The sequence below is a fragment of the Microtus pennsylvanicus genome, chromosome 9 (genome assembly GCF_037038515.1).
Source record: "Microtus pennsylvanicus isolate mMicPen1 chromosome 9, mMicPen1.hap1, whole genome shotgun sequence".
Classification (NCBI taxonomy): domain Eukaryota; kingdom Metazoa; phylum Chordata; class Mammalia; order Rodentia; family Cricetidae; genus Microtus; species Microtus pennsylvanicus.
The window spans coordinates 43,955,567-43,967,722 of NC_134587.1; the positions used below are offsets into that span (position 1 = coordinate 43,955,567).

Genomic DNA, 12,156 nt, shown 5'->3' on the forward strand with positions numbered 1-12,156 from the left:
GAAGAAGAAGTAGGACTCGAGAGATGACCCGGCCTTTAGAGTGCTTTCTGCTCCTCAGAGGACTGGAGTTTGATTCCCAGCACCCACATAGCAGCTTGCAACTGTCTGAAACTCCAGTTCCAGGGGATCAGGCGCCCTCTTCTGGCCTCCGAGGAGAGAGAGAGAGCACTGCACACACATGGTACACAGACATCCACGCAGAACACCCATACACATAAAAACAATTTTAAATTTTACAAATTTAAATAAGAAATGGTGTGAGAATTCAACTCCTCGGCTCTGGGAGGGGAAAGCTTCTGGCATGACCCCATGGTGTGTGGGGGTTCACTGCACACCCCTAAAGCACGTGAGCCAGCTTCCCTGCAGGCAGCACTCCTATCTCCTGCTCTGCACTGGCCCCCAGCTCGGCTCTCGTCTAACAGCTGCCTTTTCATTTGTTCCCTTGACAAGGACCGGTTCTCTCCAGCACTGTGCTAGGTCCAGAATACCAGGGAATAACACAAGAAGACAGGCTGTCTGGGGCTGTGCCAGAGGACCAGAGGAGGAACGGCCTTTAGACTGGAGTGGCCAAGAGGAGTTCCTAGGGAATCTTTTAAAAAAGAGCCTGGTTGGCAAGTGTCTTAGGGATGGGCACAGGATTTGGATACTGTTCTCTGGTAAGAAATACCTCAGGAACCACTCAGAGCTGGGACACATGGCCCATTGGCCCACATTCTTCCCATGAGTAGTTTGTGCCCAAGGTGTGCCAGGAGGCATAGGCCTTTTTTATTTCATAATGTGGAATTTGCATAATATAAAGTTAGCTATTTTAAGTGGACAGCTCCTTGGAGTTTGGTGCCTTCACGTGTTCAGCAGCCTTCTCTGTTTGGTTCATCAACATGTCACCTCTCCGAGGGAAGCCCCTGCCCAGGTGCAGTCAGCAGAGGGCATGGTGGATCCCTTCTCATCACCCTGACCACACTCCCATTTGCTGTCGTGAGCACAGCCTGAAACTGAACAGCACGTTTAGGGTGTCTCATGCACTGTGGCATACAGAGGTCATGACCTTGTCACACCTGAATAAAGTCTGAATAAAGCTGCCCTGAACAAGAAGGGTACAGTGGGCAAGCCAGCAGAGCCTAAACCAGAGCCAAGGCTGTTACAGTCAGTATCCAGCAGGAGTCAGAATTCAGGAAGTGGAGGGATGAATGCTGGTGCTTGGCTCTCTTCCTCCCTTTGATTCCGTGCAGGACCCAGTAGATGGAATGTCACTGCCCACATCCTGGGTGGACCCTCCCTTTTTAGCTCAGCCTTTCTGGAAAAACTCAGACACACACATATAGGTATGTTTCCATGGTAACTCCGAATCCAATGGGCAGAGATGAACCATTACAGGTACCAGGGCTTTGGAAGATGTCAGCAGTGGTCGAAGGAAGCAGTTGGCATTTGAGGTAGAGTTAGGCGAGCTGACCAAGTGGGTACCCCAATATGGTGACTTAAGTAAGATCAGTAATTAGTACAGGAAGTGGTGAAACTTGGGAGGTAATTAGTACAGGAAGTGGTGAAACTTGGGAGGTCGGGCCTAAGTGGAGGAAGAAGGCTGCCGGGGGGGGGGGTGCAGACCTTAGGCTTCCATTCTGTTCTGGGGAGGATGATGGGATGTGGAGTCCCAGCTGGACACTTCTGCAGCCAGGGAGCCCCCTGCTGCCATGCCTTGCCCTCTGTGTGGAACTGTACCCTCAAAGTGAGCCCAAAAGAACCCTTTCTCCACTTGGTTGGGTATTTGGTCACAGTGCTCAGGAAGGGACAACAGGCCACGGCTGTCCCTGCAGGGTCTGTCTAGGCTGCCCTTCAAGTTCTTGTATAGAGCTCAGACTATTTCAAGAACAAGACCATTATTTATCTGAGAGCATCATTGTTCTGGGCCTGCTAGCATTCCTTCACCCCAGCATCCCTAGAAATGTACAGATCTAGCCTCGCTTCCCCGTCCAGAGCCAAATGGAAGGAGCTGTGATCCCACACCCAGTCTTCAGGGCCTAGGACCTGTGCAGGCTCTGTTGGTGACACAGACACCATCTCAGCTATAAACAGTTATTTTCTGTCTGCTCTTGACGGTTTCCCCTCCATGTCCCTTCGAGAAGAAGGAGGAAAGTGTTCACTATCGCGGTCTTGTTTTGCCAGAGGAGTCATCATCATTAAAGCCGACGTTTGTCTATCCTTTAACCCAGTTCTTTCTTCGTGCCCTCTGTGGCATAGCAATAATTTCTTCTCCGTGCCCCACAGTGGCCTTCAGGACTTCTCAAGCCTTGGAGTGGAGCCTGGCAGCCTGCAGCCCAGAACCTGGCCTTTGATAATGAACCCTCCTTCAAATAGGGCCCCTAGCCCTGCCTTCTTAAAAACGGTTCTGTCTAAGTGAGTTGTTTTTGAATGCATATAAGAAGCGTATCAGGAGCTCGGGCAGGGTGTGAAATGGGGATTTTCTGAAGCACAGATTTAGACTGTGCTGCCATATTTTTACCCACCCCTCCCTGGAAACATCCTGCCAGTCTTTGTCTGAGCCCACGGGCACACCCAGCCGCAGAGTCTAAAGTGAACTTTTAAGGGCAGTTGGAGAGGTTTGTGGGCACTTGCCGGTCTCCTCTGTACTCTACATAGCGTGTTTGAAGTAGTGAGAACAGACTGATCCAGGTGGTGGGTTCACCCCAGTGGGGCAGGACATCTCAGAGTCTCTGTCCCCTCACCCTTACTCCTGTGTACTCGGGGGTTAACCTCCGGTGCTGACCCGCCCTGGGGTGGGTGTCGGCGTTCTACAGACAGGTAATGGTGAGGTCTCAGGAGCAAGGAAGAGCCTGCCGGAGGAGACTGTCTGTGCTGTCAGATGGAGGGATATCTGAGAAAATAATGTGCTACAGAACCCAGCTTAGTCCTCTCAGTGAAGCCCCAACTAATCATGTCCCATGGAACTGGTGTAGCATCAGGAAGCCTGTGCTCCAAGCTTGTAGAAGGTGCTGGTGGTATCAGAAGAAGGTGTATCTGATACTCTGTCCCGCTTCCCTTTTCTTCCCTCTGTCAGGCCCCACAGCGAAGGCAGTTCTGTGTGGCACAGCTTGCGGAGTGATGGTTAGCGTTGAGAATCAGCACCAGAGACCAGGGTTGACTGACAGCCTTCTAAACTCTGCTTTTTAAGATCCACTCTTCTCACTTCTGTTTTCCTGTCCCCCACTGAAACGTGGGGTGTTATTGATGCTGCCAGTAGTGGGTGCTGGCTGAGAGCATGAAGCTAACTCTTCTGCACCTCACTAGCCTGCTTATGCCTGCCCAGCAGACCAGCCAGCAATGGCAGATTATTGGGGAAAGCCCAGCCCAGTGCAGTAGTGTCCCGTGCATCAGGAGAACAGTTTGCTGTGGCAAGGAGGTTATGTGCCCTGAGCGAGGGGACTTCTCAAGCAGAATTGCCCACTTTCCAGAGAGCTGGAGTTCAGGGCAGACTGCATTAGTAGACCCACTTCTGAGCTGAACCTCCCTGGTCACTGCAAGAAACTTGCAGCCCCCCTCCCCCCATCCCCCACTGCTCTGGTGGCACCTGAGGACGCCCTTTCTTGGCACTGCTAGGAAGGCAGGAAGTCCCTGCGGTCTTTCCCTCTGGACAGAAGGGGACTGATGGCCTTGTAGAGCCAAAGCAAGCTTACCCATGCCTTTTTGCTTCAGGAGGAAGGGCAGGCCACTGTTACATTGTCTGGAGGCCTATGCCCAAGTCCCTGTGGCTCTGCAGCGCACCAGTCATGAGGAGTAAAGTGCGTGCTGCCTTTTGTCTGTGGACACTGACTGTCAGCAAGCTTTCTTCTATCTTACTCATTAGACTCTGTACCCAAGTGCAAGGCAGTGACTGCGTGGGGGACAGCTTGCTGTGAGGCTGTGCCTGCCAACAGGTGCCTGTCATTTACTGCACCACCCCAGAGGCGCCTTGCACTTCATCCTAAGGCGAAGCGGCTTTTTATAGCCCACGAGTTTCCAGCAGTGTGGATTCAGAGAATGAGACTTAGAAAGAAGGGGACCCTCTGAAAGGCCAGAATCACAGAGCCAGCTAGGCTTCAAGCAAGCTTGTATTTTCCTGGCATTTAAACTCTGCAGGGGCACTCACTGTTTTGATCTTTAACCCCCTCATTTCAAAACAGTGTGCATTTTCCTCCAGCAACTTGGGGGGAATGCGAGCCTGTCTGAGCCACTCGCTGCATTGAGTCCTTGCAGGGACTAGAGAAAGGTGGAGAACACATGAGGCCTCAGACAGACAAGGTGGCGGGGGACAGAAAAGGATAGTCTCTGAAGGGCCAGCCTCTGCTCCCCAGGGTCTCCGCCTGGACATGGAGAACAAACCTAAGTGGCCACAGAACACTCTTAGCCATTGCCATTGTTCCATGGGCAGCAGAAGGGCACAGAGCCCATCAAATCCCACCCCACAGTAGACAGGTGGGTTGCCCAATGGGTGCCACTGCCCTTACCCCCTTGTTTGTTTACTCAGCCATCCTTTGATGTGAAAGACAGGGCCTTTTCTGGGGACATTCTATCCAGAAATGCCTCTGGGCACCCGTCAGGCACTTTGCAGGAGACTGACAGGAGGCTGTGTCCCCCGAGTGCCTTGCGTGACTTGGTCTCTTCCCTTAGTGCCCCTCACGCCCAGTCCATGCCAGCTCCAAGTCCTCAGAAGGTAACCATGCCAACACAGGAAGTTTCCAGAGGATGAGAGCCCTCCTTCCCTCAGTGAGGCTGGGCTGGATGTGACCTGAGTACTGGCCCTACTGTGGCATCTCACATCACCCAGGAGGCTCACTACATAGTCTGAGCTACCCCCTGCCAATTTCCACATTTCTCTTCAGAAAAAAAAAAATTAACCAAGACCCTTGGTCAGGACACCACATCTGAAGGTGTCGAGAAATAGAGGCTGAAGTGAGACTCACAGGCCACACTCTACCCAGCTCTTGTACCAGAGAGGCTGTCACACTCAGAGGGACCCCTCAGCCAGCACAGTGAGGAGCATAGTGTGTATTGTTTTCCTCTGTGTCCATGTTGTTGCCTCACAAGCGTCCCAAATGGACAGAGCTGAGGACACAGCTTCCCAAGCTCCAGGACAGATGAGCTGCTTCATGCAGGCAGGTAGGCTCTGTCTCCCAGCAGGAGCAAGCTGTGTATCTCGGAGTAGGCTGTTGAGTTGGGAAAGAGAGGCAGGTGGTTCCATGGTTATCCGAGAGGGTGCTGTGCCCTCAGCCACCAGCCAGTCTAGACCAAGTGGGCTAGCTAAGCAAGAACATCGTCCAGGCCTGGGAGCCAAGGAAAAGAGGAAGAACTGTTCAGGCTGACTGCCACCACCCTCCCTGAAGGGCTAGTCCACACCCACAAGTGTCCGTCCCCAGAACAGGTTTCCTCTTAGAGAAGAGGCAAGTCTCTTTCCTTCAGGCTCCCCTGGCACAGTGTAGTCACAGTTCAGGTGTTCCCATGCATCCAGCTGTGTGCAGCAAATAGACCCAGGACAGCCTGGACAGCCCCCCTGGCCTCTTGGACATACTAAGTGGCTTAAACATACCCCAGGAGTGACTTGTGGTTTTCTGCCATTAGAGGGGTCACAGGACAGCCATTCTTTATCTTGATAGCTCTCTTCTTCCTGAAGGGAAGGGACACAGGACAGGCCGTCAGAACTGACAGCGGCTTCTGGGAAGACTGGCTCCTCCCACTAGATACCCCCATTTCACAGCTTGAGCTGCTAGCACTGCTGGTCCATACACTTCAAGCCTAGCTGCTTCCCATCATGCTCCCTGTGGTGACTGTCCCAGCAAGAGCCATCTGCAGGTGGCCAGATCCTGGCCATGCCTCCCCAGTTTCCTCATCTGTTTTGGAGACTATAATGTGAAGTGAACTGATGTCATAGGCAGGATATGTAAAATAACCTTTGTATACATGTGGTCCCTACTACTCTGCCTTGGAAGTGCTCTTGCCAGTGGCCTTTTCCTCCTAAGGAAGGCCCCCTCCATCCCCTCTGCTCCCTGTTGGCCAGTTTCTCCTGCACAGGACTCCTGGCTCCTCATAGTGGACCCTGTTGTTTAGAGCATGAGCCGTGTAACCTCAGGCCAAGAATTTGTCCTTAGTAAGTTTAACTCCTTCTCTGCAAAAAGGCAGAACAGATCACACCTCCCTTGTGGGGTATGTGTTGTGACGATCCCAGCGATGAGGTGCGTGGCACAAAAGGTTCCTAGAATGTGCTTCTGCTGTTGCTGCTGTCACGGGGGCTCTGGACCACAGAACCTGAGCTATGTGCATGGCCCCATTTTAAGGGATGTATTTGTATAAAGTAAACTGAAGATCCAGCCACATGGCAAGCCCAATCACTCCCACCAAAGCTTCCTCCATCGTCCTGTTTCTTTGGCCCTGTCACCTCTTCCTCTGGCCAAAGAGCAAGCAGCTTCAGTGTAAAAATACACGTGAGTTACAGCTCCCCGCTGTACCCAATGGGCAGCTTGATAGGACCTGGGACAGTTTCCTGAGAGGGCACACCACCAGTGACACCACACCTATGTGGCCTGCAGTGGAGGGAGAAATAGGCATGACTATGTGTCAGCTGCAGAAATAACCAAGTGAGGGCAGAGCAATCCAGGTGCCTCTTGGCCCAGACTTTGCTGCAACCTGTGACAGTCTGGCATCTTACCATCTGGAAAGTGTTAAACCTTTTTCACCTAATGAAGAGCCTCAATTCCTTAATCCTGAAAAATGTCAAGGACCCACCCACCATGTCTTTTCCTCGGCCCTGCTACATAAAAGTGCACAGTGGTCAGGACCCTGGAGAGCTCCCACTCTCCCAGAGGAATGAGGCGTCCCTGCTCTCCCAGGCTCCCCTCCCATCCCACAGCTGCCTCCCCTCCCGTCCAGCTGCCTTTTCACTTACTGTCTCTTAGTTTAGGTCCTACTATTACGTCAGTGGTGCCCAGTGCAGAGACATGCTGCTCTCCGATGTCCGGAGCTGGCTCAAGGACCTCATTCCCAGAGAGTGCAGCCTAGAAACAGGGACATCTGTTCTCAGGCACGGGCAGTGTCAGGCTTGATGCCCCCACACGAGGGAGCTTACCCTAAGTGCCAGGACCAGTCAGTACAGGTAGCCACCAGACTGCATGTCAGTACTGGAAGGCCTTAGTGAGAGAGGAGCTTTCCAGACAGGGTCAAACAGCTGTGGTGGGACAGGCAGGCTCACAGGCTGCTGCAGTGTCCACTGTGGGCTGAAAGGAGGCGAGCCTGGGATCAGAACCCTGCATTCTATGTCAGGGTGTTTAAGTACACAGCCGACCATGGAGGTCATCCACAGCCAGTCTGTGCCTGGGTCCATGGAACTAAGGACTTCTTCCATTAGTGTATTGTGTCTGAAACTCTAAAGGGGTAGTATAGCCCTGCCCACCCAGATACTCATTTGGAAGCCCCTGTCTATGCCTGCTGGAAACTGTGTAAAGCACATGGCATCTGCAGACTCGTACTTCTCAAATGCAGGGCTTGATCCCAAGGTGCAGCGGGATCTGAGGGCTGATGGGGCAGCTGGGTCTGTCTCCACCTCCCCTTTCTGCCCCAGACCAGTATGGCCTGGCCCGAGTGACAATGATAAGCTCTGCAGAGCCCATGCAGATGGCCTCCTTCTTCACACAAAGCAGAGTATCGATCTCGCCTGAGTAATCCTCCGTCCCTGTGGGCCTCCTTGCTTCCTCTTCAGGCCCCCAGGCCTGCTGAGCCCACGGCACACAAATCCTGTCTCTGATTAGAGACTAGGGCTGCATAATAAGTGGTAAATCCCCTGCTTCCGCCCCACTGTGTTTTAGAGGCTTCTATCTGCAGCGCTCCCATAACCCCCAACACCACTTTCAGGACTTCAGAGCATCTGATTTTGAGATAATGGTGACTCCTCTTTTCATTGAATGGAGACTTTTAAGGCTGCCTTCAGTATTTATCCTAAAGCCGGTGCAGGTTGTTAGCAAGGGCTGCTATCTCTTTAAGGCCTTAACATATCAAGCTCCTATAAATCTGGCTCCAGAGCCCACAAGTAATTTGCTCCTGAGTGTTGTTTGGGGCTCCTCTTCACTAGGGTAGGATTGCTGTTGTTAGACTTGCGGAGTGGTCCATGCATGGCGTGAGAACGTCTTCGCCCTCCTAAGGTCAGTTTTATGTCTCTGGTTTAGGGGAATGGCACGAGCACATTGGCAGCGCGCACTCAGCTCGCTGCTAACTCGGTGCTGAAACCTGGAGGGACAGGTTAGCAGAACCGGGGCCTTGTGAAGATGCATCACATCAAAGCATCAGGCGGGCACCTGGAGTGAGGCAGAAACCTAGCACCTCTTACCATCTGGCATCTGCTATCTTAAAAAATATATCCATGGTGGCCGACATAGTGGTGCACACCATTAATCCCAGCACTCGGGAGGCAGAGGTAGGCAGATTCCTGTAAGTTCGAGGCTAGCATAGTGTACATAGTAAGTTCCAGGCCAGTCAGGGCTGTATAGTAAGACCCTCTCTAAAAGGAAGAGGCTTTGAAGTCACCCCTGGAAAGGTCAGGGGTGGGACTTCCCAGTTCTCTTTAGGGCAGGGAGTTGTGAGTGCTGGAAACCTGGCTGCAGGACCTGTGGGACCAGGCCATTGGCCCTGACCCCAGCTCCTGCTTTCTTACGAGGTCCAGCGAGGGAGTGATGCAGCCAGGGCTTTCCAGATCCCCCAGCCTCCCGCCAAATCACATCCACAGCGTGCATGTGGAAGCCAGTGCTGCCTGGAGGGAAGCCAGAGTCTAGTCCCCAGCAGCTTCTCTTTTGAGTAAACAGCTTGTGGTTACATGGGTACTTAACTTTCCGTTTATGAACCCTACAGGGGAGTACCTTCAATAGTGGCCCTAGCTCCCTAGCTTGGCAGAGACAGACTTGGGCATTCGGCTCTGTTCAGTAATCGTTGCTTTAGAAAGAGGGTTGGATGGAGGGCTGCTGGAGGCTGAAGCCATCTCACTTTGGGCTGCTGTCCTGCCCCCTGGTGGCCTGGGCATCCTAACCTCCTGAATGCTTAAGCCGCAGTCCTCAATTCCCCTGCTAGAAGCTGGGGCTGGCAAGCGGTACCTCCCACCTGAGAGGGCTTCTGAGCCCCTGTGGCTAATCCCCAGGTCAGACATGCTAGGGCCTCTTGTTTTAGAAAAAGAAACGAACTGCCCCAAGTTAAAGCTGTGTAGAAATGAGCAAGGTCAGGAGGAAATACACAGCCACGCTGCAGCCGAGGGGACGGGCTAAAAATCATGTGGTCGCTCCTACCCTGGCTGCTGATTGCCCTCATCATCCTCTTGCCCTTCTAGATCCTTCTCTTCCAGGAGAACATGCTGGGTGTTGACAGTCTAAAACCTTCCCCTCTCTCCTCTTTTCTGAATCCTTCCTCCATCACCACTGTGGCCTTGTTTTTTTCCTGATATTCTGGTCACTGTGACTCCTGGGCTGGGGGAAGGGGTGTGTCCCAGACCCATCACTAGACAGTTGGACAGGTGGCCTCTGCATCACCACCACCAGGACCCCCAGCCATCTCTGCTTTGCACTGCCTTTGAGGTACTGTAGCTCTGCTCACCCCAGCCCTCCCTTGGCACAGACAGGAGGTGAGTTCAGTTGTCCCTCAAGCCAGGGCAGTGAGAAAGGGGAGCCTCTCGCTTGGCAGAAAATAGACCCAGGCTCTAGCAAGGGCGGAAGGAACCTCCAGGGATTTGGATGCCTTTATTAGCCCCTTCCTAGGAGTGATGTCCCCTTCCCCCCATGAGAGGAGAGGGCCTGGGATTTGGCACCCCACAGAGCACTTGTCCACCCCAGAAGCCTGCAGTGAGGGCCTACTGGGTATAGGTCAGAGTCTGACTCTCAGTTCAGGTTGGTGTGGTCTAGACAAGCCCTGCGCTCCTATATACACAGTAGCCACCTAACCTGTGCAAGTCCCTTGAGAACTTGGTTCTCTGACTTGCAAGTGGCACTTGGAACAGTTGCTCTGTGGTGTTGCTGTGGGGGTTGAGTGAGGTCAGATGCTGTCCTTCTCCTGATCTGAGGGATCCATGCTCAAGGTCATCCCACTCTTAGGAAAGGCAGGACCCAGGTATAGAGCAGTGAACCTGCTGCCCAGCGAGGGCCACCACACATGCGCACTCCGCCGCAGCACCTCTTTCTTTCTTTGTGATTGACACAGCTCCAGCCTAGAAGGGAGACTCAGGGCACTCTGCACCGCAGTATGGCAGAGAAACTTGGGGAGACTGCTTTGACTGGCAGTTCCTCTCCAGAGTGTTTACTGGCAGCTGCTTCAAGGTCTCGTGAAAGAGTCCCTCCTCCCTCCCTCTGCTCAGTTCTCCTCCATCTGGGTGCACAAAGACCTTCACAGCCTTGAGCTGAGTGAGGCAGAGGAAACTTCAGTCGGCTCAGCCTGCTACCTTTGCTCTCCAGATGGGGACCCACCCTGAGCCAGGCCAGGCCTCTGTGGTCCCCGCACTACAGTGAGGGAAGTGAGGCCTCTCCCCGCCCCCTCCGGGACCCTGTCCTCCACAGGTGGTACCTGCCTAGTCCCTGTCTGTCCAGTAGTTACCTCGCATCCTCTCCCCCTCCCTCCTTTCCCGGTTCCAATCACTTTGATCTTTTGCAAGCTTTGTTTCAGCGCGGCACTCAACCTACAGGCAGCATCCTCCTTGGCCAGCCTCTCAGGAGCATTAGTGCTCTTCCCTAGCCTCCAGCGCGAGGGGGCCGCTTTTATCTCCTGAGGAACATCATTAGCGTACAACACAGTGGGTCCGTCCCTGGGCCTCACAAAATTAGTTAATAGCAATCTTTTGTTGCTCAGGCATGTTTTTTTCACATCTTCAATGCCAAACAAAACACAACTCTTGCTGGAAGTGCAAAACAACAACAAAAAATTCACTGAAGGTGGAACAATGCTCTGAGGGGTAGGAAGAACAGGCGGGTGGAGCTTCCGGTGTCCTGGAGCTGGAGGTTCAGATGCAGGGATCGGAACGGGGCTGGAGAAGAAGTGGGGACAATCAGAAGTCAGCTGCTTTTTCCTTCTATTAAAATGCTGCCGAAATTGGTGCGATATTGAGAACCTAAACAATCGCATCAGTGCCAGAGTAAAAACTGTCACCAGCAAAAACTTGGCAGTTAAAGGGGGAACTTTAAATGGGACCCTTTGAAAAGAAGGCCAGATGGCAGGCCAGGAGCAGGCAGACTAATTAGGTGTCCTGCCTGTGAGTCAGATACCAGGTCAGAGAGGGCCTGACTTCCCCTATCTGGAGAAGATCGTTTCTCGCTGACTCGGCCCTGTCCTCTTGGCGATCCTGAGCTATGTGTGCAGGCCTCTCCTGCACCTCACTTGTAAGTTCAGCTCTCATGCCCTCGCCTGGACTTGGGTTTGTCAGGCCAGGAAGCAGGAGCTCAATTAAAGCTCTGGAAGCCACAGGGATGCAGGACTGGGTTCAAGGTGCAGGCAGTTGTGGGACAGTCATGTCAGGTTTGGGTTCAAGGCCCTGGTGTTTATGAGGACAGTCATGTCTGGTTTGGGTTCAAGGCACTGGTGTTTATGAGGACAGTCATGTCTGGTTTGGCTGGCAAATCCCAAAGGCTACGGGAGCCAGGCAGGCACCATGAGTGCAGGTAGTGTGAGACCAGGGCACTCAGGCCAGCGGCATGCCCATCCAGGACACCTTTCTCTGCACCCACTGATGGCAGCCACCTGGGGGTGGGGTTTGTGCAGGCCCTCTCACGTGGTTACCTGTGCGGATGCCCCCACAGCTTCTGAAGCGTCCAGAATTTCCAATGGTGGCCATTTGTATTAACCGAGACAAAAGAAACACAAGAACTGCATATCCATGCAGTGCGAGGCAGCCTGTCAGGCCAGCTCCAGCCCCATCGGGTGAAGAGAAGGGTCTGACCCCTCCCAAGAGCCTCCTAGGGTCAACGCTGTGGCCAGCACCCATCTGAGGGGAGTAGTCATCCCTGGAACGGGAGGACAGCGGGGCTTGGGTGGGCATCTTAAGGAAAGACGGCCCGTTTGTCTCCCAGCAGCCACACGGTCATGTCACAGTTTCTACTACTGCCGGGAAGAAAGCTTTGCTCGTTTTAGAAAGCTGTCTGTCAGGAAGCTTAAAATAAAGCAGGCCTGGCACCG

The 12,156-nt window shown here is 53.2% G+C and overlaps 1 protein-coding gene across 1 annotated transcript in view; it reads left to right on the forward strand.

Moving 5' to 3' along the window:
* Med27 (mediator complex subunit 27) overlaps window positions 1-12,156 on the forward strand; it is a 184,237-nt gene that overhangs the window by 168,659 nt on the left and 3,422 nt on the right. The window lies entirely within an intron of this gene.